This window comes from Mauremys reevesii, linkage group 16, assembly GCF_016161935.1.
Source record: "Mauremys reevesii isolate NIE-2019 linkage group 16, ASM1616193v1, whole genome shotgun sequence".
Taxonomy (NCBI): domain Eukaryota; kingdom Metazoa; phylum Chordata; order Testudines; family Geoemydidae; genus Mauremys; species Mauremys reevesii.
In genome coordinates, this window is record NC_052638.1 from 19,110,448 (window position 1) to 19,136,426 (window position 25,979).

The window sequence follows — 25,979 nt, forward strand, 5'->3', positions numbered from 1 at the left end:
CTCCTTTGGTCAAAACAGAGAGAATATCTTCAGTGACTTCCGATTATACACAGATTTTTCCATAAAATCTCATTTGTTAAAACTTTACTTGTAAACATAATGTGTTTCTTTGAACTGTAATTTTTCTGCATGTTTTCATATGTTCATCATACAAACACTGCCTTGCCATTCATTCATTGTGTACTCTAAAAAGAATTGGTTAGAGGCATTTTTCCTTACTCCTTGCTATTAGATGGGTCAATCTGGTGAAGCAACATATTTAACCTCAACCCAGAACAAAGAAAAGGGTCAGTTGGACACTTGTCATCACTGTAAGAAGTTGATGTTATTACAGTAGGTTGTTACTGGTTTTTTCCCTATTGGAATCTGGTCTTCCAGTTACTGAGTGTCAGTGTGACATGGTATGTAAAATCCATAAGGGTCACCGTTACTGTGCTGGACTTCTGACCTCCAGTAAAGTTATTTCAAGTCTAAACAATGATTCCACTGAGAGAGAGAGAGGTGTGAGTGTGTGTGTAAAAAAAAAAAAAAAAAAAATGGATAACTTGCAATGTTACCAACCCAAGAACAGACAGGAATACAATAAAACAGATTACCCTGGGAATAGGCAGGCAGGTTCAGAAGTGTTAAGAACCCTCAAACCCAGCTCGTGTTCCCCAAGATTTCCCCATTCCTAGGACCCAAACATTCAGTTAAGAGCCCTGTACCATCCCAGAGGGAGAGGAATTGAACTAATCATTCTGCAACCTTCCACCTACTCTTAGCGGCTATGGCAGGTTTTCTTGATGGAAGGAAGGCCCAGAAGCCTGGTTCCCTCCTCTGAGGCCTTCACAGGAATTTGGGAGGTCTGTTCTGCCCTCCTGGATTTTCAGTTGGATCCTCCCCTCTTGCTTTCTGAGGTGGGATGATCAGTAGGCTTGTTCCCTCTCCCCAATTCCCTTGAAGAAAGCCCAACCCCACCTTAGAAAGGGAGATTATATTGTAGATTTAGCAGGGGTTGCAAACCACCTGATTGCCTTTGGAATATCATGGAGTGAGATTCCCAGATAACCCTGATGTCAAAGGGGTAGCAAGCACTGGGATCCTTCCCACTACAAGTAATAGAATATGGTACTAGAGGAGCCTGGGCAGAGTAGCTTGGTTTGGGTGTGTATGGGGAACTTCCACAGTTTTGATTATTTAGGTAACCATGCAGTCCTTTGAACCTTTGGAGGTTCATCGTTACTAGCAAAAACTAGGGCAAAGGAGGAAAATACAGTAAAGGGGAAAAGTGCTGCCTCCTTTGGCATGTATTTACTTTCTATGAATAAATGTGAGATACAAAAGTGAAGCAAGTTGAACAGTACGTTGCATCTCTGAGCACATTAGCTTCTCAAACTACTGCATACATATCTTTGTTTACATTCAATTCTGTAGATACAGATCTACATATAAGCAGGGTGCTGTGTACTCTGTGAAACAAAGGGACCAAAATTTGATGTGTACACCACTCAAACTGAAATTCATCCAATGTTTGGTACAGATACATTATAAACTGATCATTGATTATATTCTAATTCTCTATTAAACATTCCCTGAATGACTTTGGACTAGATTCTGAAACCCTTACTCATAGTATGCAGCACCCTACTCCACAAATTGTTCCATTGACTACTGTGAGATGACTCTTTGACATAACCCAGGTGATCAGAATCTGACTTTTTGAATTTATCTTTTAAACATGACTTGAAGAAAAGTGTGGATTTGTATCCATCTTTTTTCTTTTGTTTGCTTATGTATAAAGAAGGTCTGAAAGGTGGGTTTTAAAATTATTGTTAAAGTTTTTTTTCTGCTTTTTTTTTTTTAAACCTTAGTAATATAAATCTGGGTTTTCCTGATTTTGCTGCATATTTTCTTGTAGGTAAAGAGAGCTGGAATTGGCTTTTTCTCCGTTTATAATTGAGAAAGTTAAGTGATTTATTTAAACAATTTTTTTCCTCCCACCAGTTTGACATTTAAATTAATAAGGGTTAACAAAAAAAAAAAAAAAAGGCAAAGCATTTTAAAACACTGTCAAACTATCTTCACTTCTCAACTGCTCATATTTTCACTTTTCTTGGTACAGTACTTGTGAGGTCATAATCTTATTAGTTCAGTTTTGGTAGAGTTTTTCAGGGTGAAATAGGGTAAACAAGGCGACTGCTAATGTAAGAAATAAGCAGAAATTAATGCACTCACACAAGCATGTTCAGGTCTCCTTTATACATCACAATGAAGCAAAAACTACAAAAACATAATTCCCCCCCCCTTTGCCTCTCATCTTTACCATATACTTATAATCAGAATAATTCTATTCTATTGTATGTTAAGGCATATTACTGTCTATCCAGCCATTCATCCAGGTACTTCTGTCGCCCCCCTTCACCATATTCTCTGAGCATTGCCCACATATTAAACAGAAATAATCTTGTTCCCTTTTATCTCTGCCCAGCCTGTAAAAGAAATAGCTTAATTAGTTATAGAGGTTTTGAGGGCAGGCATTGCTTTGTTTGTTTTTATTGTTGTTTGGTGGTTATTTGCTGCGAGGGAGAGAGATTTGTTCAGTTTTTGAGAAAGTGAGAGATTTATCTTTGGAGAACCATGTCATACCAAAATGAAAACTCTTTTTAATACACATCATTTGAAAGGCAGAGTCCCTTTTAAAATGCTTTGGAATTCATTTTATTTTTTTTTAATGGCCTGGAATTCATGACAGCTGTATGGAAAAGCCATACACTTCTACAATTATAAAAACACATTTAGACACCCCAAGCAAAATGGATGCCACATTATTTTAGTTTATTATTCCTAGTGGAGTACAGATTGGTCTTCCTACTTTGATATTTATTTATACCAAAGAACTACAAGAACATAAATGCCACTCTTGGGATAATCCTAATGCTGGGGATCAGATAGAAAACACATTGCCTCTGCCTTCATTAGCAATAAAATGAAGGAGTGTTTAGGTATAATCCTCCTAATGAAGGACATAGTTGAAGGTCAAGTGTAGTCTTCAGAATGAATGTGTCAGGGAAAAGCTAAAAGAGTTGTAGTTTTACATAAAGGTTTTCTTGAAATAACTAACCAGGGAGAAAATAAAACAATTCCTTGGTTCTGTTGTTCCTTTCTCTTCAGGGCCACTTACAGGTGTATTCAAAAAGATTCCATGCTCTTCAAGACTTTAGTGCTCACATGAAAAATTAATTATTGGTTTGTTGCTAGACAGAAAGCCTTCTTATTGCACTCAGTGAAGTAGTGAGATAGATGGCAGGGGATGGTTCTCTGAGGCCAGCACACAGCTTCGCACCAGAACATTCATTGATATGAGAAAATACCCGCTTTTATCTAAAGACTGTTAAATAGGTAGGATATGTGCAGGGCAGTACATACTGAATAACAGGGAACAGAATCTTGACAAAGGAAAATGTCAACCAAAATAAATGCCTAGCAGTAGGCTGACCCTGCACCATGCCCACAGGCTGCTGCGAGATTTCCACAGAGCCCAGTGTAATGTTAACTTTTCTGCTAGTTATTGTCTGGAAGTAGATCATCACTTGAAGGGCCAGAGCATGACTTCAGACTGTCTGTATATAGCAGAAGGCGGACATAGAGAGAGGATATTACACCTGTGCTCTGAGATCTACACTGGCTGCCAGTTCATTTCTGATTGCAAATTTAAGTTGTTGGTTTTCATCTCTAGAAGGCCCTCAATGATTTGGGAGCTGGCCACCTGAGAGATCACTGCTCTCCTCCTGTGGTACCATGGAGAGTGTGTTCAGCTGAGGGGCTCAACTTGACAGCACTCTGGTTTAATCACATGGTGCTTGAGAAAAGTATTTTCAATGAAAGACCCTTGAATTTGAAACTCTTTCTTGTCTTAGTTGCCTGGGTCTGAAAGCACCCAAATCTGGATCGTCTTGGAATTCTATAAGGGCTATCTGCAATTCCAGCCTTTCAAGTGGGGGTGTAATTCAAATAAGGTAGGATGGTATTTACTAATCCTGACAGTGAAGAGCGAGGCTAGTATGTTACTGACTTATTTCTATGATTCACCATGCATACTAACCAAGACCATTTCAGGGGCTCCTATGAAAATCCTTAAATGTACTACTGAAACACAACAAAGTGAGTCAGGGAACAAGCCTATGGCCAAACCTTGCAGTCTGGTTCAGTTCTAAATGCAATGCTTTATTTAATTAACAATATGAAACAGAGCAAGTCTGTCTCAGAGACAAATTGGACTAGAAATGATTCTTTTGAATATAGTTTTCAGATTACTGGAGTGGAAGAAGAACGATCCCCAAAACACTGGGCCACTGTCAACTGTAACCACTATCTATCATGAGGTTTTAAAACTGGCTGCATTCCAAGGCATAACACACACAGATGTATGGAAGATGTATAGTTTGGTCTCAAATGCAAAGGCAATTCACTGTACTTTGATTTCCTTATGCATTACTCCCAGGGAAGAGGAGTGTTAACTGTGGGCTCTTGCTTTTGTCAGAAGTTAAATATAGTGAAAGTTGAAGTCAATGGGAATTGAACCCCTGCAGCAGAGGGCAGGAATAGGCTTCACATTATTTGATTTGGTACAATGTTTTGGTTCACAAGTTCTCTTCTAAGATAGGCCCTGAATATAGCTGATTATACCAGGTTTCAAGAGGCCTGAAGCCACATGCAGATCATCTGATAATAGCTCTTTTGAGAATTTCTCTCTCTTTTTATATATTTTTGGGTTTGATTTGACTTTAATTTGTTTGCACAAGCACTTCTTTTTACAGTTCTTTTGAAGCTCTCCTATCTGAAACTGTGGGACCAAAATACCTTGACTCTTGTACCTTTATCAAAACCAGGGATCGTGAGTGATTGAACTGGCTAACTGCCGTTCTTGTAGCAATTATTTTTTTTCCTTGTGGATTCTTAGATCATATGCCTCTAGGAAGAGTGTGTGTGTTTTTTAATATTGTTGTTATGAATGTTTTGATATTGCGGTAATGATTTTTTCATATTTGGTAATAAAACTTTGATATGATAGCAGTGGAAGCCTTGAAGTAGCTTTAATAATCTATTGATTTCTGGGGGTGGGGAGAGGTGAAGTTATGAACTCTGCAAACATCAGATTTTTATTTTGTGGGGGTTTCTCCCAATGCCTTTGACCACTGTTATGTGCTGAATAAGTATCTGCCTCTTAAAAACAGTATACAAGGAAAAATGTTTAAATGATCCTGTCCAGGTAGCACAAAGGGACTTCAAACAGCACCTCCTGGGTCTAATTCTGCACCATTAAAGTCAATATGAGGCTTGCCATTGATTTCAATGCTCACAGGATCAGGCCCTACTAGGGGCTAGCGAGGATGTTTCTAATGCATGGAAGCTATATTCTAATCTAGAAAGTAACATTTGAAATGAACAGTTAGGTTCAGAAATTAGTATAATTTATGTCATCCAGACTAATCTCTTTAGGGCAGGGACTGTGTGTGTGGTTGTTGTTTTGTTGTGTGGGTTTTTTTTTTTTTTTGGGCAAGTGTCTTGAGCTTTTGGGCGTTGGTTTAAAAACAAACAAACAAACAAAAAACACGGACAAAACCAATCTGAATCAATTTGTGGAAGTCCAGCTGATGATCGGCTCTCAGGGAAGGAGGTGGAATCCATTCCACTACCTTCATCATAGCAATATTCCATAAGAGATTCATAACTTCCATAGGGGAAGATTACACAACAAGGTTAGAAAACTAGACTGCATTCAGAGCTTTGGAAGACAGGACAGAGGGACAAGATTACGGAAGCTAAATAAGGAAACGATCTGCAGTATTAAATTGATCACCAATAAAATGTTAACATTTACCCAGAACTATCACGTAGTAACATCTGTAATTCTGCAGTAGGACCTGATCCACAGTACAGGCATAGTGTATTTATTCCCTATACATAGACTTGGCAAATATTCCATTTTTAAATGGTGTCCCTGGTGATTTATGTCATCTCCCGGACAGAGAGGATTGTTCCTGAAGTATTTTTCTTCTGCCTTATCTGGCCTGCCTTTGCTCACACCTTTTGATTTGGGAGATTAGATTCTAACAGGTAATTATCATCAGGTATTGTGGTTAAAACATAAGCCTGATGTCAAGAGGTCTAGATTATATTCCTGACTCTGACAATCAATTAAACATGCGAATGACAAGTACTGCTTCTCAGCTTTGTGTTCGGAAGCCTCGGGACAAGACACTCTGTAGGAACAATATATTCTTAAAGGACTAGGGCCTCAATTCAGCAAAATACTTGTTTTAGGCACATGCCTAAGTTCCATTGAAGTTTTAAAGATGTGCTTAAATTTGCCTTTCTGAATCAGGGGATGCACTAACCCCTTCCACACATCTGAGAAAATCAAAGAGCACAATCTGGTAACATGCTGAGATCTGGAGAAGTGTTCAATTTATGCCTTTTTTTTTTTAATATCTTTGAAAGGGCAGCAGTGTCTGGCCCTTAAAGCACTTTTTTTTTTTAGCTTCTTTCAGTATTTAACTCTATAGATACAAATACAAATATTTCTAAGGGAGAAGCTTGTTCAGTTGCCCAACCTATTTTAGATCCAGGGCACTCTTGGCACTGCCCATATTTCATTGTGCTAGAGGCAGATTGCTTTTCAATAAAAAGATTCTGTCCTTTGAAAGAAAGAAAGAACCATAATCCAGCCCAGAAAACGCATCTGAGGAAGCTACTCCTTCTAACCTTGTGAGACTATGTAAGCAGCTCATTGTGAGTCAAGTTTGGTGTCCTTTTTCTGTATCTCGTACACCAGATCCTGGGACACAGCTAAACCAGGGGGGTTTGTGCACACGACAAAGGTGGCTTGCAGCTCATCATTGCACTCCCCTGATCCTGGTGCTGCTCTTTGCTCTGAGCTGTTAGAACAGACAAAGCTGGGCTGCTTTAATTTAGTCTTCCAGGCTGCATACGCTAGAGAGATGGAAAAAAAGCAACCAAAAAACAGATTAGCACAGGCATTCTGGCCATGCCGTTTTCTTCCAGCCACACTCCCTTTACCCAAATATGTTATGCTGGCAACAGGGAGGGCAAACAGGATGGGTTATCACTTTTGTATAACATTTGTACAGCCAGCTTGTGAAAGCGATGCTTATAGAAATACAATACATTCTGCTGAGCCAGCCCAACCTACAAACTATAGCCACTTGTGGACAATTTGTAGACATTTAAGTGGTTGTTCTATTTCTGCATGACTAAAAGCTTTACAAAGTCAAGTCACTGGTGACCTTGAAAGGTTCTACCACATGTGCCAGTGATTATGCAGCGTACGCATTACCATACCAGGCACTAAAAACCTGACACATTGAAAAAGTCATTTACCCTGTTAAAACTCACAGGGAGAAATACAAACATTTCATATGCAAAAACAAGGAAGAATATTTTCAGCCTATTGAGTCTACATTCTGGGCTGCTCAAAATCTAAGTAGACTTCCCTATTGGTTAGGCTTGGCAAAATGGACATTACAATGAGAGACTTTGCAGATTTATTGATTCAACGCATGAATGTTGAAGAAGCTAGAGCACTGAAAAGATTGATTTATTCTTTTTTTTTAAACTGTCGTTGTTTGCTATTTGTATTAAAAGGCATCGCTTCAGTAGGGGAAGCCAAACCATAGGTTGTACCTATCCCAGGGCTATTCTCTTCATTTGCCATCACATTGTAACCCTTCAGGCATCTGACTTTCTGCCAACCTGCCCTCAAAATATTACCAGTGGGTTATGGAATACATACAGCACAACATATGGACACTGGCGATGGAATGCTAGTCTCCAACAGACTACAGAATTTTTTTTTTCTGGGAAATCGCTGATAAATGTATCTTTTAGAACGTAGCTAATAGCAAACTGTCCACCCCCTACCTTACAGCTTGGTCGGTGAGTGTTTGAAATGGCTAACTTTTTTTTTGTTTTTTCTTGTAAATGTTTAGACTTTCTCCCTCCTGAAGTGCCAATATTGCACACCCAAGCATTCAAACATCATGAGTCAGACCCCTAAAAATCATGAATAGGATTAAAATCATGAGGTTACTTAAAATTTTGGGGATGGGTTCTTTTCATTTACCTTTGGATTTTTGAACCATTAGAGTGACATTTTCAAGATTTTCCTCTAACTATGAGGGCTAGTAATTTATTACTTTTTACAATGAAAGGTGAGACTTCACATGACTCCAAGAGGGTGGGGCTTTAAGAAAAACACCAGATATCACAACAAAAGACCAACGGTAGGCAACATTGAGTACGTTGTAAATGTTGCCACAGGATTTGGTAATAAAATGTACATATAACAGTGGAGAAACTCCCTGAGATAGCTTCATAGTATGTTCATCCTGCTTTGTCTGGCTTTGTAACTGTATATAGCCAGAAATCAAAACAAATTAATATAGGCCAAAGAACAGAGTACGTGAACCAGGGATAAGAACTGCCTGATATGTGCTGTCCTTTGCAATATAAAGCCCATTGTAACAGAGAAATTGTCTTTGGGCATATGGGCTCAGCCCACTGTGTTATGGGGCCCTCTAAAACTAGGAATTGTAGTCTCAGGTCACGTGTCTGGGAGAAGCATGTGACCTATAGGAAAATGGTTATAACTTAGGCTTCCTGCCTCTAAGGCATAGAAGAGAGCCAGAGTCAGGGAATGAACTGGGAGGAGGAAGAGCTCTCTGGGTAGGTCAGGTGGCTAGCCTAGGAATTGGTGAAGTCTTAGCGTGGGTCTTTCCATTCTAATCCATCAGCCCTCTGCCTGGTTATGGAGCCTGCAGGTGGCTCCACTGAAAACCCTAGGAGAAGGGCTTCAGAGAACCTTGCATCAAGGGATAAGAGACTACTTGAGCCAAGCAGAAGGCTGATTGTAGACCCCAGAGGGGGCTGAGACACCCTTCCAGGGGAAAAAGGACTCCGCTCAAAAGGGCAGATGTGAACTCCTGCTCCTGCCCAACGAGGGGAACTGCTTATACTTGTGTGTGTTTAATAACTTGCCCTTCTTGGACATTGGTTTATTTGAACTACATGGGATTGCGTGCATTCATAAGGGAACCAAATGGGGGGAGGAGGGGATGATATGTAGCAGCAGATATATGAGCTGACAGGGTAGGATGATATCCACACAGAGTAGAAGTATGATTTCAAAATAAAGCCTTTTCAGTAATAAACGAAGGGAATCAATGATGAATTTTGTTTCATGCCTTGAGAACACATTAAACTAAATGTTTTAGTTCCACGTGGTTATATTTTATAGCACAAAGTGTCAGAGAGGAATAACTCTTTCCTTTATATAATTAAAATGTAATATGAAATCCATACTAAATCCTTGCATTCAAAATGAATTGCAGCATCATAGATAATGGCCACCAGCAGTGTGCAAAGTAAAGTTGTGTTAACTCAGAACATCAGCTGAAGCCGCTGCAATCACCATCTCCCACTCACAAATTCAGGACTTCCCTGGAAAGATGGGCAGCCTCCCAACGACAAAATTGAATATGCTGGGTATCAATATGTCCTAAAGTCAGCACTGATAAGGAAAGTAGCTACAGCACAACTCACAAAGAAATGGCAGAGTGAATATAAATGTTTTCAATTGGAGTAGAAAGACTTAAAAATAAGCTAAGGGAGGTTTTATGGGAATAGGCACAGATGAGTGGCACAATCCACATGAGGTGACTAATACAGCTGGAAACTCTGAGGTTCTGCTCATGGAGTTTATTCCACATCATCTCTCTGCTCCAGTGGGAGTAGTTTACTACCATGTAAGCCTGCAAACTCCATAGGAAAATGGTGGATTCCTGAGTTCATGCATTTGACCCCTATTCTTATTGCAGTGTCCTCTCTTTTCCCACAGAAGCCTGACTCCTTTAGGAACCAGACTGATGGTAGAATCCTCCATGGCTGTACAATACCTGACGAGAGAGAGTGGAAGACATGGGTGCTTATGGGGAGAAGTCTGCAGGCATTTTCTAGTGAAAATCCATCAGATCAGCTGGCGGGCGGGGGGAGGGAGAGGGAGGAGTTATGGAGAGTGGTTCCTTTCTCTACAACAGCATCCAAATTTGCAGATCCCCATTTACCTGGAGTTGCTGTAGAAGTGCTCTATGGATTCTAAGTGTGCAGGGGAATAGGGAGCCAAAGAGGAAACAGCATGAATGGCTGTTCTGCTCTGCTCTAGTTTGCCTGCGTTTATAGCCCTCTGCTAGTAGACTGGAGGGGGAGCAATGGGCTGAATGTTTTTAGCAAAATAGCTCCAAAGTCACAAACACCACATGAAAAACCAAAGTCAATGTTTTATGGATATAAACTAGAAAGTAACAGTTACCTGTGTCTAATGCCTTAGGGCCTGATTCAGCTGCCATTAATGTCAATGATGAAATTCCCATACTCTAGGTCCTGATCCTGCAATCCAATCCACATGGGCAGACACTGGCATCCTTGCAGAGTCCCACTGAAGTCCATGGTGCTCCTCACAGGCACAAGAATCTGCCTATATGGATCTTACTGCAAGATTGGGCCTTTAATAATTGCACCTCAATATCATAAGTAATTGTATGATAATTTCAAGTTTCAATGCACTCGCTCATATAAACCTTAAAACAAACCTGACATCAGCACTAGTTTATGCAGCTCTACTTGATTAATAGATTCTAAGGACAGAAGGGAATACGGTAATCATCTAGTCTGACCACCTGCATAACACAGCTCATACAACTTCCCCAAAATAATATAGACAAAAATGAGGTGCATTATAGTGATGTATCAATAACATTTGCCTTGCTACTAAGTGTCACACGGCATTATCATTAGTTTACACACCTACATAACCTACATTTTTAAAGCTATTAAAAATCTTTAAACAAAAGTCAAAATTATTTAAAAAAATTTAGTGCCTACTTGGTAAAACAGTCCCCAAAATTTAAAAAGCATCTGCTCTAACAACAACAAAACTGTAGTTTTAGTTCATCTCAATTTATAAGAACTTGACACATGGTATTTCCATCACATTGTGGAGTATAGATTTGATGATTTTTTTTTTGCATGTTGTGTCAAATTAACATCTCCAAAGAGTAATTAGAAGGATCCAGAAGTAGATATTGAAGTATAACATAAGTTAGTATATCATTTACAAGGTGTTAGAGTTGTATATTATGATCCAGTAAGAGACCTGATTTACATGCGATTATCACTAATTAAGTGAAACACATGCAAGTTTCTCTGACAGACATCATGTAAAAGCAGCAGAGTTATCATCTCTACATTTTGTACTGCACCCCAAAGCATGCTGGAAACAACAAATTCAGAATAAACATAGTAAGACACTTCAGAGTGCATATTACATAGTTAGTTAAGAACAATTTGCATTTCTTTGGTTAGGTGCAAATCAGAATGAGACAGAGTTTGCTCTCCTTACTCAGGCAAAATGCCCTCTCATTTAGGGGATGAACCTGCATGATAGGGCCAGCTTTTTAAAGGGATTTAGGTGTTGCTTGGTTGAGAAGAGCTGCTCAGCCCCCCACCTAGTAGAATTTTCAGCCCGGAGTTAAGTGGCTCCATGCTGTAGAATGCAGGGGATAGTTAAGCACCTAAGAAAGGGATTTTTAGAAGCTGGCCAGCTGAGTGGGGAAACTGCCCAAGCTAGTCAGGAGTGAATGCCAAGGAGAGGTGGGGACACTAGAGGAGCTTAGGTGATTAACCCAGTGCACCTGGCTGATGGGATCAAGACAAGTGCCCACCTCTGCTTGTGATCCTCAGCTGCAGACCCTCCCCTGGAGTTAGGCACTTAAGCCAGGTCAGTCGCCTAGCTAGTTCATACCCTAGCAGAGAAAACTGTCAGTCTCTTGCTCATGCTCAATACCTCTCTCAAGTTCATCCTATGTTTCCCTGTGCCCCTGACTGTCTTGTGGATGGGTGCTGTGCTGCTCCTACTGGCAGCCTGCCTCTAGCCTACCAGCTGCAGAGTCTGACAGGTAATCTGGTTTTAGGCATGCTCAGAAGGCTGAGATCAAGCTACAGCAGGGATCGGTAACCTTTGGCACACGGCTCAGAAGGGTAAGCCCCCTGGTGGGCCGGGCCGGTTTGTTTACCTGCCACGTCCGCAGGTTTAGCCGATCGCGGCTCCCCGCTCCAGGCCAATGGGGCAGTGGGAAAGACAGCCAGCACATCCCTCAGCCTGCGCCACTTCCCGCAGCCCCCAGGGGGCTTACCCTGGCAAGCCATGTGCCAAAGGTTTCCAATCCCTGAGCTACAGGATTGGGCTTAAGTGGAGAGAGAGGTGTTCCCCTGCCTAATTTAAAAATCCCTTGTCAGAGCTTGGGCTTTGGCTAAGGCTCTGAGCAGCTCGTTAGCAGTACCACTTAGGCTGCGCTGGAAATGCCGAACAATGGAGACTTAGAAGGATGGAGGACGTAGGCACCTAGAGAGGGTTAGGCAATGCTTGAGCTGTGCTTTAACAATGTCAGTGGTGCTTACATGGTGGATATAGGTGCTTATATGCCTGTTGAGGTGCCTAAATCCTTTTAACAATCTTGCACTTAGTGCCCTCAACTCCCATTACCTGAGGGCACTTGGCTGCCTGCACCTCTGATTCAGCAAGGTATTTGAAGCATGAGTAGTTCCATTCAGTACCTTACAGAATTGGGGTCTGAAAGAGATTGGGCCCTTAACTGGTAATTTTGCCTGAGTAGGAAGTGCAAGACCAGCTCAGCTTTGCATCTGATGAATTACAAACTGTCCAGAGAGTGGACATATTGAGGATGCCGAGCACTGCACGGATTTACATGCTTGATGATCTTGTCATTAAATGTTACAAGCTTGACGAGCATTGGATTCCAAACCTCCAGGCAAATTTAAATGTAACCACCAAAATGTCTTATTTTAGTTTGTTTGTGAAAGTATTGTATCAGCAGGATCCCAAGTCACTGCAAATGGCTTATTTCTACAATGCTTGGGTGACTCTCAAAACTACTAAAAGCTGCATGTAATTACAGTTATGGGTATGCAAAGCCATAAATAGAGCCCAATCATGATTTTGTAACAATGAGTGTGGTTTATGACTAAGATGGCTTTCCTGTTGTGACTAAGAACACTGCCATCACAAACAGGCAGCCCTGAGCCTGCCAGAAAATAAATAATACCTTTTTTTTCCAGAAACCGAGCACTTTGATTCAATTACAGTAATATGTGGATAATTTTCATTTTCCAGGAGTCACATATAATTCAAAACAGTAAGTTGGGAGGAGGGGGAAGAAAGAATTGGAGCAGGGAAGTGCTAAATGTGAACACAGTGGTATGCGTTATGTGATTGTGTGTTATTTATTAGGATATTTAAATGCTTTATATATAAAGAATTTCTATTTGTGATTTGGGGCCATGACTTATGCCACTGTTTATGCAATGTGCCAGTGTAATGAGAGAGGAGCCTCTAAGGGCTCTTGGATTTGTTTAGAACGTATCTTTAGCAGGTTACCTGATCTAAAGGAAGTCTCCCCATAAGTAACATTTCAACATATTAATGAACATCAAAGGTAGTTATTTGTTCATGATAGGCATTACTATTTTAATAAAGACTTATTTGACTGACTCACTCCAAAGCAATGCTTGCTTGGAATAATTTATTAAAGTAAAACAACAACAGTGAATAGAACTTAGGAATTCATCCATAGAACTCAAAATGATTTATACAGGTGAGTATGTGAAATGTATCCCCACTTTGAAGTTGGGAAACAAAGGCACAGAGCAGCTCAGTGACTTGCCCAAGTTCATCTAACATGTAAATGGAAGAATTAGAGAGACACCAGACCACATTGCATCCTAACCTGGAGGTCTACAAATTCAGCACAATGATTAGGTCATATCTTTGAACATGTGAAAAATATATATAGTATCCAAGACCACCAACTGGCTTGCATCTTAAGATTTCAATCCTTTAATAAAGGTACATATTGAGCCCTAAACAGACTGGCAGTGTCCATTTAATTGCACAACAAACGACTGCAACACTTTGTTCTCAAATTGTAAATAAAAGCTAGTATGTATGTATGGTGCTTTCTGTAATGGGGATGAGGTTTGGGTAGCGATGTAGATTTCCATGGAAGAAATGTGCACTTCTGAACTACTAGAATAATATTTTTCATAGTCTAGCATTTCAGGTTTGCGAAGGCCATCTCATAGCAAGAAAGAATATCGAATTATGGGAACAAAAGTAGGATTCTGTAGTGTCATGGAACACTGCTACAATTCTCTATTGGCGAATATTCCCTGCAATCTGAACAACAAAGAAATCCCTGATCACTTGAACAACAAAGGAACAATCACTCATTCAAAAGCAAGTACAAAAACTATATCTTTAAAACCCCAAAATTTAAATAAATGTTTGTATTCCCTAAACCTGTGCTGAATGCTGCTAGCAAAGAGTGGGTTATCTGAAACATAAGTGAGATTCCTGAGTGCCTCACAACAGGGCAATATTTCCCTAATTCCCTCTTTTTGACCCTCAAATGATCTTTGCTATAAATACCCAGCCCAAATCTCCTCACAAGTGCTGCATAATCCACAGCTATCATTTTTAAAAGAACCTGTTAGCAGTGCGAAGACTTAGCCCATCCCACCCCACAGAACCAGCATCTATTTTATATCATTTCTTGGGCTGCTGCCATATACGTAGCATCCCTGTTACTTCCAGACACATTGAACATGTGTATAATTAGATCATGAGATGTCATATCAACAGAACCTGACACTGAGAAGTATAATGCACAGTGTATAGATCAGCTGTTCTCAAACTGTGGGTCAAGAAACCAAAGTGGGTCACGACCCTATTTTAATGGGGTTGCCAGGGCTGGCATTAGACTTGCTGGGGCCTGGGGCTGAAGCTCAAGCCCCACCACCTAAGGCTGAATCCAAATCCCAAGGGCTTCAGCCCTGGGTCGTGGGGCTCAGGTTACAGGCCCCACTACCTGGGGCTGAAACCCTTGGCCTTATCTCTGCCTGGGGTGGTGGGGGCTCAGGCTTTGGCTTGTGCCCCCTCCCCCCCCAGGAGCGGCTAAGCGCAGGCAGGCTCAAGCTTTGGTCCCACACCTGGTGTCGTGTGTAATTTTTATTGTCAGAAGGGGGTCGTGGTGCAATGACGTTTGAGAACCCCTGGTATAGGTAATTATAGCTTTATAGATATCAATAGATAACTTACAGATTGTGTTGTTGGTTTGGGTTGGGCACTGTATTTAGTAAAGTTTGGTATAAATGACAATATACAGCAGGTGAGCCCTTTGACCTATGGGTAGAAGCAGAACCAAACATAATTCTAATTTCTTATTATGAATTTGTGGACTACGGAGTTAAGCGGAAACTAGTGACAGAAAGCAGTATTCTCTAGTGGTTATAATGGAGAGGGAGTCAGGAAATGTATGATCCATTTCTAGTGCTGCATCTGACTCACTGGGCAAGTCATTGATCTACTCAGTCTCAGCCCTCGTCTGTAAAATAGGAATGGCAATACCCACCTTGCTATCTTAGAGACCCTCAGATGAACAGTGTTAGAGAAGTATTACATTCCTTGAGTAAGTATTTGAAACAGCATTCTGCCGGAAATTGCTGGAGGCAACAACGGCACAATCCAGTTTTGAATATATTTATAGGAACATTTAAATAACTGTGATGTTTGTGAAGGCCTCAGCTTGCCATTTCCCACACCCCCTTCAGAGCACGGGATTTGCAAAACCATAGGTACTGCACATGTAGGGTCGACTCCCATATACACAAAGGCCCCTTTATGCTGCTCTTGTATGAGTGTAACTTATACACACTTCAAGATCCTTTGACATTGAGTAGTGCAAAGATACCTTCATGTAAGAACTAGGCCATACAATCATAAAATACAGTATCTTCAAGTTCACATGCAGCCACAATTTTTAAAACAATTAGCCCCACTGGGGCAGTTGCAGACCGCCAGCTTCTCTCAGCTACCCTGTAGCATAGGTTTGGCCCCCTATTTTTCTTTTCAATTTTGGGGTATTAAATGTAATATCTGAGAGGTTTATAATACACCGCTACCTCAATATAACGCTGTCCTTGGGAGCAAAAAAAAAAAAAATCAAATCTTACCGTGTTATAGGTGAAACCGTGTTATATTGAACTTGCTTTGATCCACCGGAGTGCACAGCTCCCGCCCCCGGAGCACTGCTTTACCGCGTTATATCCAAATTTGTGTTATATCGGGTGGCGGTATATCGAGGTAGCAGTGTATTGTTATAAATATTCTCTTCCCCCATTCCCCAATATGAGGGTTAGTGTTCTTATTGCTACATATAGGTGTTTTCCTATACACAGTGAGCCTTAAGGAACACAAAGCTACAAGTTCAGGTTCCAAAGGTGGCTACACCAGTTCTTTTTCAAAATAATCTCGAGAGCAGCCTGCAGTCATTTGACAAATGACACAAAGGCCCCAATTTGGCACCCTACAAGTTAGAGTCAAAGCCCGCTGAAGTTGATAGGAAAAAAATAAAAGGCCATAGACTTTGATGAACTTTGGCTCTGATACTATTTGCAACCAAAACTCAAAATATATGAGTGGGAGTTTCGCCTTGTGCCCATCTGGCTCATTGTAAGATCTGAATTTTGTGTGGAGGAAAAAGAAATGTGTTGCTTGACCCTGAGTCAGATGTAATAATCACATTAATGCAATTAAGTTTCATGTTTTAATATAAAGTGATATTTAAACAATATTTCTCTTGTGATCTTAAAATATTTTGGTCTTTCTGGCACATCAACAAGATTAGGATATTTTACTTGCATTTAATCTTTCTTAGCAGTTTATTATAATGCTGAGTACTCATACGATTCCATTAGAAAGGCTCTTTAGTTTGTAGCAAGAATCTTTACTATTACACTATCACTACAGTGAGCTGGCTTGCAGCTTTAAGCCATTGCCAGCATTAGGGGTCAGTGCAGAACCACCGCATCCTGGTGGCATCTCTTAGAGGCGTTGTGAGGAAGCACTCTGCATAATGCCAACAGGAGTGCTGGAGGCGTGTCCATGCGAACAGCCCCTTCTTTCCCCTCTGGAATCGGAGTGTTTTGCCTGAGTAAGGACTGAAGGACCAGGCTCTATTTTAGGGCTGCATATAATTTTGTAAAATACTAAATGTGCTTAACCTTTAGAAGTTTGTCATGTTCAAATCAAGCTCAAATGTCATTAGCAGGAGGAGCCTTTGTTTCAAATGTGAGAAATACCATCCCCTACGATGTTTAAAGAAAAGAAAAATAATCCAAGCTGTGTCACATTGGTAACAGCTAGTGCGATGCTGATAAAGCTAAACACAAAGTGAATGCCACATGATCTCAGTTCTTCCAACCTAAGTTTTTGTCCTTATTAATTAGTGTTATTTTACTATACTGTGATGAGAGCAGGATATCACAATATATAAGAACGGAGCACAAGTAAATAGAATGGAACAGATTCAAGTAGAAGTTTATTTTATGCAATGTATTAGTGCACAATTTATCTCAAGATGGCTTACAAATATAATGACTTAGCCTAGTCGTTCCCTAGCAGCTTAACACCTCAGGCTTTTACGACTAGTACACCAGGCTCCCACTCTCTCAGGGTATGTCTGCATTTTGACTTGGGGGTGCAATTCCCAGTTCGAGAGGAGACATGCTAGTTTTCAATCAAGCGAGCATGCTAAATACAGAGGCTAGGTACAGCAGCATGCGGGTATCAGCGATGCCAGGCATGTACTTGGGGCAGCCTGCAGCAGTAGCTACACTCTATTTTTAGTGCACTAACTCGATCAGAGCTAGCCCAAACATGCCTCCTTGAGCTGGGAATCGTACCCAGTTCAAAGCGTACACGTACCCTTAGGGCTTGTTCCTTTACCACTAAACACAATGGGAGTTTTGCCATTGTCTTCAGTGGGAACAGGATCAGGCCCTTAATGTTATCCCTGCTGCTGCTACTGGGGAGGGTGACATTTCCTGAGGCTTCTGTTCACTAGCCAGCGCTGGGACTGTAATGTGACTTGACAGTTTGCACGGCCCCAGCATGGTGAGGCACAGTCGCATACTGAGAAATATTAACACTATCTGAATGGATTAAATAACCCACTTCAAATATATACAATAGATAATGCTGCTATATCACGGGGCGGGGAGGGAGGAAGAGGGTGTCGGTAGTTGCCTATCCTTTTATTTAGGGCTACCTTCCCCCCCCCCCCCCAGACAATGCCCAAATCAATTACAGCTGCCCCTTCGAACACGCTCCGCATCACATTCCACACGTCCACTCCCTTCACAGATGCTGATCCTCATGGAAGACTTCCACAAAGTTAGCAGGCAAGAGAAGCATGCCACAGAGTCAGAGCCTTCTCTTCCCAATCCGAGGTCTGCTGCCCCGTGCTCCTCTCTACAGTAGAATCTCAGAGTTACGAACACCTCAGGAATGGAAGTTGTTCGTAACTCTGAACAAAACCATATGGTTGTTTTTTCATAAGTTTACAACTGAACATTGACTTAATACAGCTTTTAAACTTTACTAAGAAGAAAAATGTTGCTTTTAACCATCTTAATTTAAATGAAACAAGCACAGAAAGTTTCCTTACCTTGTCAAAAAAAAATTAAAACTTTCCCTTTTTTTAGTAGTATACGTTTAACAGTACAGTACTGGCTTTTTTGTTTGTTTGTTTTTTGTCTCTGATGCCATTTTAGATTGGGTTTTGGTGAGTAGTGAAGACCTCAGAAGAAGAAATAGTTGTCGAGGGCAACCTTGGTTCGAGCGATCATAAGCTAATTCAGTTCAAACTAACTGGAAGGATAAACAAAAATAGATCTGTGAATAGGGTTTTTGATTTCAAAATGGGCTAACTTTAAAAAAATTAAGGAAATTAGCTAGGGAAGTGGATTGGACTGAAGAACTTGTGGATCTAAAGATGGAGGAGGCCTGGAATTACTTCAAGTCAGAGTTACAAAAACTATCAGAAGCCTGCATCCCAAGAAAGGGGAAAAATTCATAGGCAGGAATTGTTGACCAAGCTGGATGAGCAAGCATCTCAGAGAGGTGATTAAGAAAAAGTAGAAAGCCTACAAGGAGTGGAAGATGGGAGGGATCAGCAAGGAAAGCTACCTCATTGAGGTCAGAACATGTACAGATAAAGTGAGAAAGGCCAAAAGTCATGTAGAGTTGGACCTTGCAGAGGGAATTAAAAATAGTAAAAGGTTCTATAGCCATATAAATAAGAAAACAAAGAAAGAAGAAGTGGGACTGCTAAACACTGAGGATTGAGTGGAGGTTAAGGATAATCTAGGCATGGCCCAATATCTAAACAAATACAGGTCTGCTGCCTCTTAGGCACATTTAACATGCGCGATTTCAGCTTTACGCGGTCAGCAAAAACAAGAACAAAGAGAAAAACAATAATTTATATACTGTTTCTGTAGTGCGGGCGATTCCCGCCCGCCACCACACTCAATGTAATTTTGACTATACACGATTTTCGCTTTAAGCGCTGACTGCGGAACGTAACCCCAGCATAAAATGAGACCAACCTGTACTTTGCCTCAGTCTTTAATGAGGCTAATGAGGAGTTTAGGGATAGTGGGAATGAGGATATGGAGGTAGATATTACCACATCCAAGGTAGAAGCCAAACTCGAACAGCTTAATGGGGGGCCCAGATAATCTTCATCCAAAAATATTAAAGGAACTGGAACATGAAATTGCAAGCCCATTAGCAAGAATTTTTAATGAATCTGTAAACTCAGAGGTTGTACCGTATGACTGGAGCATTGCTAACATAGTTCCTATTTTTAAGAAAGGGAAAAAAAGTGATCCGGGTAACTACACGCCTGTCAGTTTGACATCTGTAGTATGCAAGGTCTTGGAAAACAATTTTAAGGAGAAAGTAGTTAAGGACATTGAGGTCAATGATAATTGGAACAAAATACAACATGGTTTTTCAAAAGGTAGATCATGCCAAACCAACCTGATCTCCTTCTTTGAGAAAGGAACAGATTTTTTAGATAAAGGAAACGCAGTGGATCTAATTTATCTCAATTTCAGTAAGGCATCTGATACGGTTCCACATGAGGAATTATTTGTTAAATTGGAAAAGATAGGGATCAATATGAAAATTGAAAGGTGGATAAGGAACTGGTTAAAGGGGAGACTACAACAGGTCATACTGAAAGGTGAACTGTCAGGCTGGAGGGAGGTTACTACTGGAGTTCCTCAAGGATTGGTTTGGGGACAATCTTATTTAATTTTTTTATTACTGACCTTGGCACAAAAAGTGGGAGTGTGCTAACAAAGTTTGCAGATGACACAAAGCTGGGAGGTATTACCAACACAGAGAAGGACAGTGATATCATACAGGAAGATCTGGATGACCTTGTAAACTGGAGTAATAGTAATAGGATGAAATTTAATGGTGAGAAGTGCAAGGTCATGCATTTAGGGATTAATAACAAGAATTTTTGTTATAAGCTGGAGACTCATCAGTTAGAAGTAACAGAGGAGGAGAAGGACCTCGGAGTATTGGTTGATCACAGGATTACTATGAGCCGCCAATGTGATATGGCTGTGAAAAAAGCTAATGCAGTCTTGGGATGCATTAGGCGAGGTATCTCCAGTAGAGATAAGGATGTGTTAGTACCATTATACAAGGCACTGGTGAGACCTCATCTGGAATACTGTGTGCAGTTCTCGTCTCCCATGTTTAAGAAGGATGAATTCAAACTGGAACAGGTTCAGAGAAGGGCTGCTAGGATGACCCGAGGAATGGAAAACCTGTCTTATGAAAGGAGACTCAGAGCTCGGCTTGTTTAGCCTAACCAAAAGAAGGCTGAGGGGAGATAGGATTGCTCTCTATAAATATATCAGAGGGATAAATACCAGGGAGGGAGAGGAATTATTTAAGATCAGTAGCAATGTGGACACAAGAACAAATGGATATAAGCTGGCCATCAGGAAGTTTAGATTTGAGATGAAGGTTTCTAACCATCTGAGGAACGAAGTTCTGGAACAGCCTTCCAAGGGGAGCAGTGGGGGCAAAAGACGAATCTGGCTTCAAGACTAAGCTTGATAAGTTTATGGAGGGGATGGAATGATGGGATAGCCTAATTTTGGCAATTAATTGATCTTTGACTATTAATTAGTGGTAAATATGCCCAATGGCCTGTGATGGGATGTTAGATGGGGTGGGATCTGAGTTACTACAGAGAATTCTTTCCTGGGTGTCTGGCTGGTGAGTCTTGCCCACATGCTCAGGGTTCAGCTGATCGCTATATTTGGGGTCAGGAAGGAATTTTCCTCCAGGGCAGATTGGCAAAGGCCCTGGGGGGAGGGGTTGCCTTCCTCTGCAGCGTGGGGCCTGGGTCACTTGCTGGAGGATTCTCTGCACCTTGAAGTCTTTAAACCATGATTTGAGGACTTCAGAGGATCAGACATAGGTTAGGGGTTTGTTGTGGGAGTGGGTGGGTGAGATTCTGTGGCCTGTGGTGTGCAGGAGGTCAGACTAGACAATCATATTGGTCCCTTCTGACCTTTGTCTATGACTTTATGCTGCTTGATTGTGTACTTCCGGTTCTAAATGAGGTGTGTGGTTGACCGGTCAGTTCGTAACTCTGCGGTTCTACTATATTTGCAGTCTCCAGTCTCAGATACCATCTGGTCGCTTTTCCAGTCCCATATTTCCACTGCCCTGCTGGACCCAGCAACCTCATATACATCCGCAGTAGCAGAGGGGAGCATTTTCACTACTCTATAGAATGAATTCCTCCATCGTTGTTATAGAGAGAGACAATCGGCTTGGTATGTTAGAAAAATATGCTGACTTGGAATCTGAGGTGAGATTTCCATCATTTATGTTAATGAGCTCGCTGGTGGGGATTATGTAGAATGTTTCTTTTAAAAAGCTGCTGCAGTCAGTGTTTGATGGAACTTATAACTTGTTTTTTTTCCTTCATGAAAATATACAAGATTACCAACAATTTCCCCACTAGAGGAATAAATATAGCAAGACCTGTCCTAAACAGGAGCCCAAAGGACTATCAAAAAAAAGTGCCTAGAAGAATTGCACTTTAACTACAGTTTCATTTCAATTCTGCTTAAAAGGTTAGGGATACTTTTAACTGTTGAATCACCAATGGGATGCTTATGGGAATGGCTCTGTAGTGAATGTTTACTGGTAATATTTTAATTGCTGACGAGTTGCTCTACAGTTAAAAAAACAAAAGTTGAACTTTTAGAAATTGTAGGGATCAGTATATTAGCTGAAGACTGAATTATAATAGCTTTTTTTTTATTTTAGCCTTGATAAGCACCTGATTCTCCTCTCATATCCATGTAATACAGTAATAATTCCATTAAAATCAGATTGTCAGGTCTGTTCTGTATATAGCTGTGCTGGCCTAAAGCACCCATATACTGAGAAGATCCAACCCAACCACTCATGATTTCCCCATTGTGGGGGAAGCCACCAGGTAAGCATGTATTGAGAGTGGCACATGCATACAGTTCCACCATTTTCCCCCACTGCTTCTCCCCCAACCCAAAATTCACTCCTTGGGTGTGAAATGTTCAGATTCCCTGGAGCAATGGTTTCAAAAACCAGAATGCTGACTCTGGTAGATAAATTGAGTTCCATACAGTTTCCTCACTGCTCCACATGGAAAAGAGAAAAGCTCCCATAAGAATAGAATCTCCCTCCTTTCACAGATAGTGTTCTGTGTTCAGGCTGTATGTCTACCTACTGCTTTACACCCTCAGGTGGCTGCATTTCTGTGGTGCTGTGTATGTACCTCAATCATCCCCAGTGTTGCTAATGGTGGTGGTGGACTGGCACGTCACCTTGGGAGTAGTATTGTGTTAACAGTCACCAGGCTCATTGAGGGAATAATAAACACATGGAAATTGGGATCTGGGACTGTCACTGCTGAGGGGAGATGTAGGGAAGGGGGGCGGAAATGAAGGATTAGGAGCAGATTTGCAAGGTTGAGCTGGGTTGTGGACCAGCTACTGCGGATGTATGTGAGGTTGTTGGGTCCAGCTGGCAATATGGGACTGGAAAAGAGAGCAGATGGTATCTGAGACTGAAGTATAGCTCAGGTCAGAGGAGCCAGCTCCGCATCTGAATATTCACAGTTACTATCACACTTACTCCAGAAAGAAGCAACAATCAGATACTTTTTGGTTGGTTTGGTTGGTTTGTTTCTGTACCATGCTCTTGTGAGTGCATCCATTTAGGTACTTATATGGCCCACACACCAAAGTAGTATTTGAGTGCTTCAGTGCAAAAAAGTACCTGACATGTCTCCTTCCCACCTAGCCTTACTCAGTCCTGCTCCCACCTCTCTGCACTGAGTGAAGCAGAAGAATAGTAAAATGGCAACACTCCTCAGCAAGAACAGCAGCCTCTGGGGAGGGAGGATGCACAGGGAAACGTCACTCACCACCTTTGGCACAGCGTGACAGGCTTCCTCAGCACGGAGGGTGACTATGAGGTTTAATCCATCATTTGTAAACCAATTTGGGATCCTTCAAGACAAAACACACTAAGTTACTATATTATTATTGCATCCACTACGTGTGAGATGCATCTTGAAACACAGACAAAAATAAGGGAGGAGAACCCAATCTAAGCTACATGAGAAAAAAAAAATCAGCTTATATGTGATAGTAAATCTGTTAAAATAAAGTCATCATTTTAGCATATAAACACAACCCTTAAATATTGTGAGTGGGGAAAAAAGACCAGTAACAGCTAACACCTTCTCTCCTCTCTGTCACTAGACATTTCAATGTAATTTGTGCAGTATTTTTTTAAAAAGTTTATTTTTTTGGGTGAAACCATGTCCTGGATAGCTGTAGCTATGAGAATTGCAAAACACACTGCTCTTAGCTCACAATTTGTTGGCAACTTGTTTCTTTATATCATTAACATTTAATTACAAGTTTGATTTATTACTAATTTTTGTTTATTGAGTTAGTTTTTGTAATAATACACTTCTGTTTTCACAGAGGCACTATGACAATGGAAACATGTTTAAACCACTGGGTTCAATGGCATCGTTGACTTATGAAGTTGTTTGTTTGTATTTAAAGGGTGACATGCTAACATCGCAGCTAAGTCATGCAGTAAGTCTCAAGTCATCAGTAAACCCAGCAGCAGAGACCCAGTCATGAGACAGACCAGCTGATAAGGTGAGCTTTCATCCCAATATTGGAAAAATATTTTAAGAGCTAGACACCTAGTTGTTACAGGTAGCAAATTCAGTCCATATAACTAGCTATGCTTGGTGGTTTATTTGTTAAGGGAAGGGTTTTCAAAGCATTCAGATATGACCTACTTTGTTCCCACTGAAGTAAACAAAAGTGTGTTTAACATCCACCCAGAAATGTGGTAAGTAAGGAATTAGAAGTGAAACATGGTATATTTTAAACAGCCAATAAAAAGTAGCAGCAGCCATTACTGCCAATTCTTTTTGAATAGCATTACTTTTATAAACAAAAAACAGCCAACGTTGAGCCCAATGTCACTTAGATTTGGATAGTTTTATACTGAAATATCTCCTGTAGTATTATAATAGTGGCCACCACTTTACTAAGGACTGCATCAAAAGTTTTCCTTCTAACCTCCTGTTTCCAATTGCTCATAACTTTCTGCAACTTTCACCTCTAGGAATGAAATTTTCCATGCAGGAATTTTGCATAAAGGTGAATTTTCCTTCCAAAGTCTCACCAAAAAATTGTTCAGACATTTCTGAACATGAAGAGAATGATTTTTTTTGAAGTATTAACTTAATTTGAAGTGTTTTTCAACCAAACTGGCTGAGGTTTGAAAACAAGTGTGTAAATGTCCCTCAACATGAAGCAGCACAAGACTGTTCTGGAGGAAACGGGTTTTGATTTGACCAAATCACATGTTGAAACTCAGGTTTTGAACATACCTAGATGATAACTTTGGCCATGCTTCTTAGGTGCTATGCATGAGCTATGCATATTGCTGGCCAGATGCTAAGCCCAGTTATTGCATCTTTGTGGCAAATTATCAGCCTGGCCTAAGGCAACCCCCTTTTGGCGTCTGTGCCAGTCTCTATGCACCAGCCTGCTTAGGCTGACCTGCTGCACAGTGAGCATCTGTGGCCTTACATATTCTACAGGGCATGGAATGTTGAGGATAATTTCTGCTTGATAGGACCCTAACAGTTCATCTGCCCCTGCTGTCTACTCTCCTGCCGAAGTCAATCTGTTCTTTGAGAGATCATAATTGCTCACTGTGGAAGCGAACATGACATCAGAATTATCATAGCTTCATGCAAACATCTCTGATAACAAAAAATGAGGGAAGCTTATAGACAGCTCGCAGTGTGGATCAGCAAGAGCATTTTGCTCTAAAATTGAATTCTTATATTTCTAAAATTTTCTACAAAAACCCCAACAGATGCTCTGGGTGAAAAACTTTATATGGACAGTTACAGATCCCAAATCTTAGACTGAGATTTATCAAACCTTTCAGAAGAATTGCTTTTTGTTATTTATCCTTTGTAACACAGCAGCAAACAAACTGAATTTCATACAAATTATCCAGTTATGGGCAAACTCTTGTGGTCCTTACTCAGGAAAGACCAAATTGGGATGTAAATATTCTTTGAAAAGATAGTATCATTCATAGCTAAACTGTTGATAAACTCAGTTTGAAGGCAAAAATAAGGGTTCATCATGGACATCTGTGTGTGTTTGGGGGAGAAACCCCCCCCAAAAATTTGGCCTCTTGTGGGCCATCTCTGTAGCAAAGCTAAAGTTGAATATCTATGGAGAGTGAACTACCTTCTAAGCCACTAAAGTTGATCCTTCTAGATCAGGATTTAGGCGCTGTGATGAAGAGAAGCTTGCATTGCTGCTATTCATGATTAACCTGCCTTGCAGGTAGACCAAATTTTTGT

The 25,979-nt window shown here is 40.7% G+C and overlaps 1 long non-coding RNA gene across 3 annotated transcripts in view; it reads right to left on the minus strand.

Moving 5' to 3' along the window:
* The window catches only part of LOC120384690, a 94,326-nt gene that overhangs the window by 64,238 nt on the left and 4,109 nt on the right, over window positions 1–25,979 (minus strand). Inside the window, exons 2-3 of one of the 3 annotated variants that reach the window (XR_005589027.1) lie at window positions 23,487–23,571; window positions 9,809–9,956 (exon numbers count right to left, since the gene is read on the minus strand). The exons of 1 other annotated variant lie outside the window; for it this stretch is intronic. This is a non-coding gene — a long non-coding RNA (uncharacterized LOC120384690). Of the gene's footprint in view, window positions 1–9,808; window positions 9,957–18,309; window positions 18,446–23,486; window positions 23,572–25,979 lie in introns of those variants that run through there. One more of the 3 variants, XR_005589028.1, reaches the window with a different exon arrangement.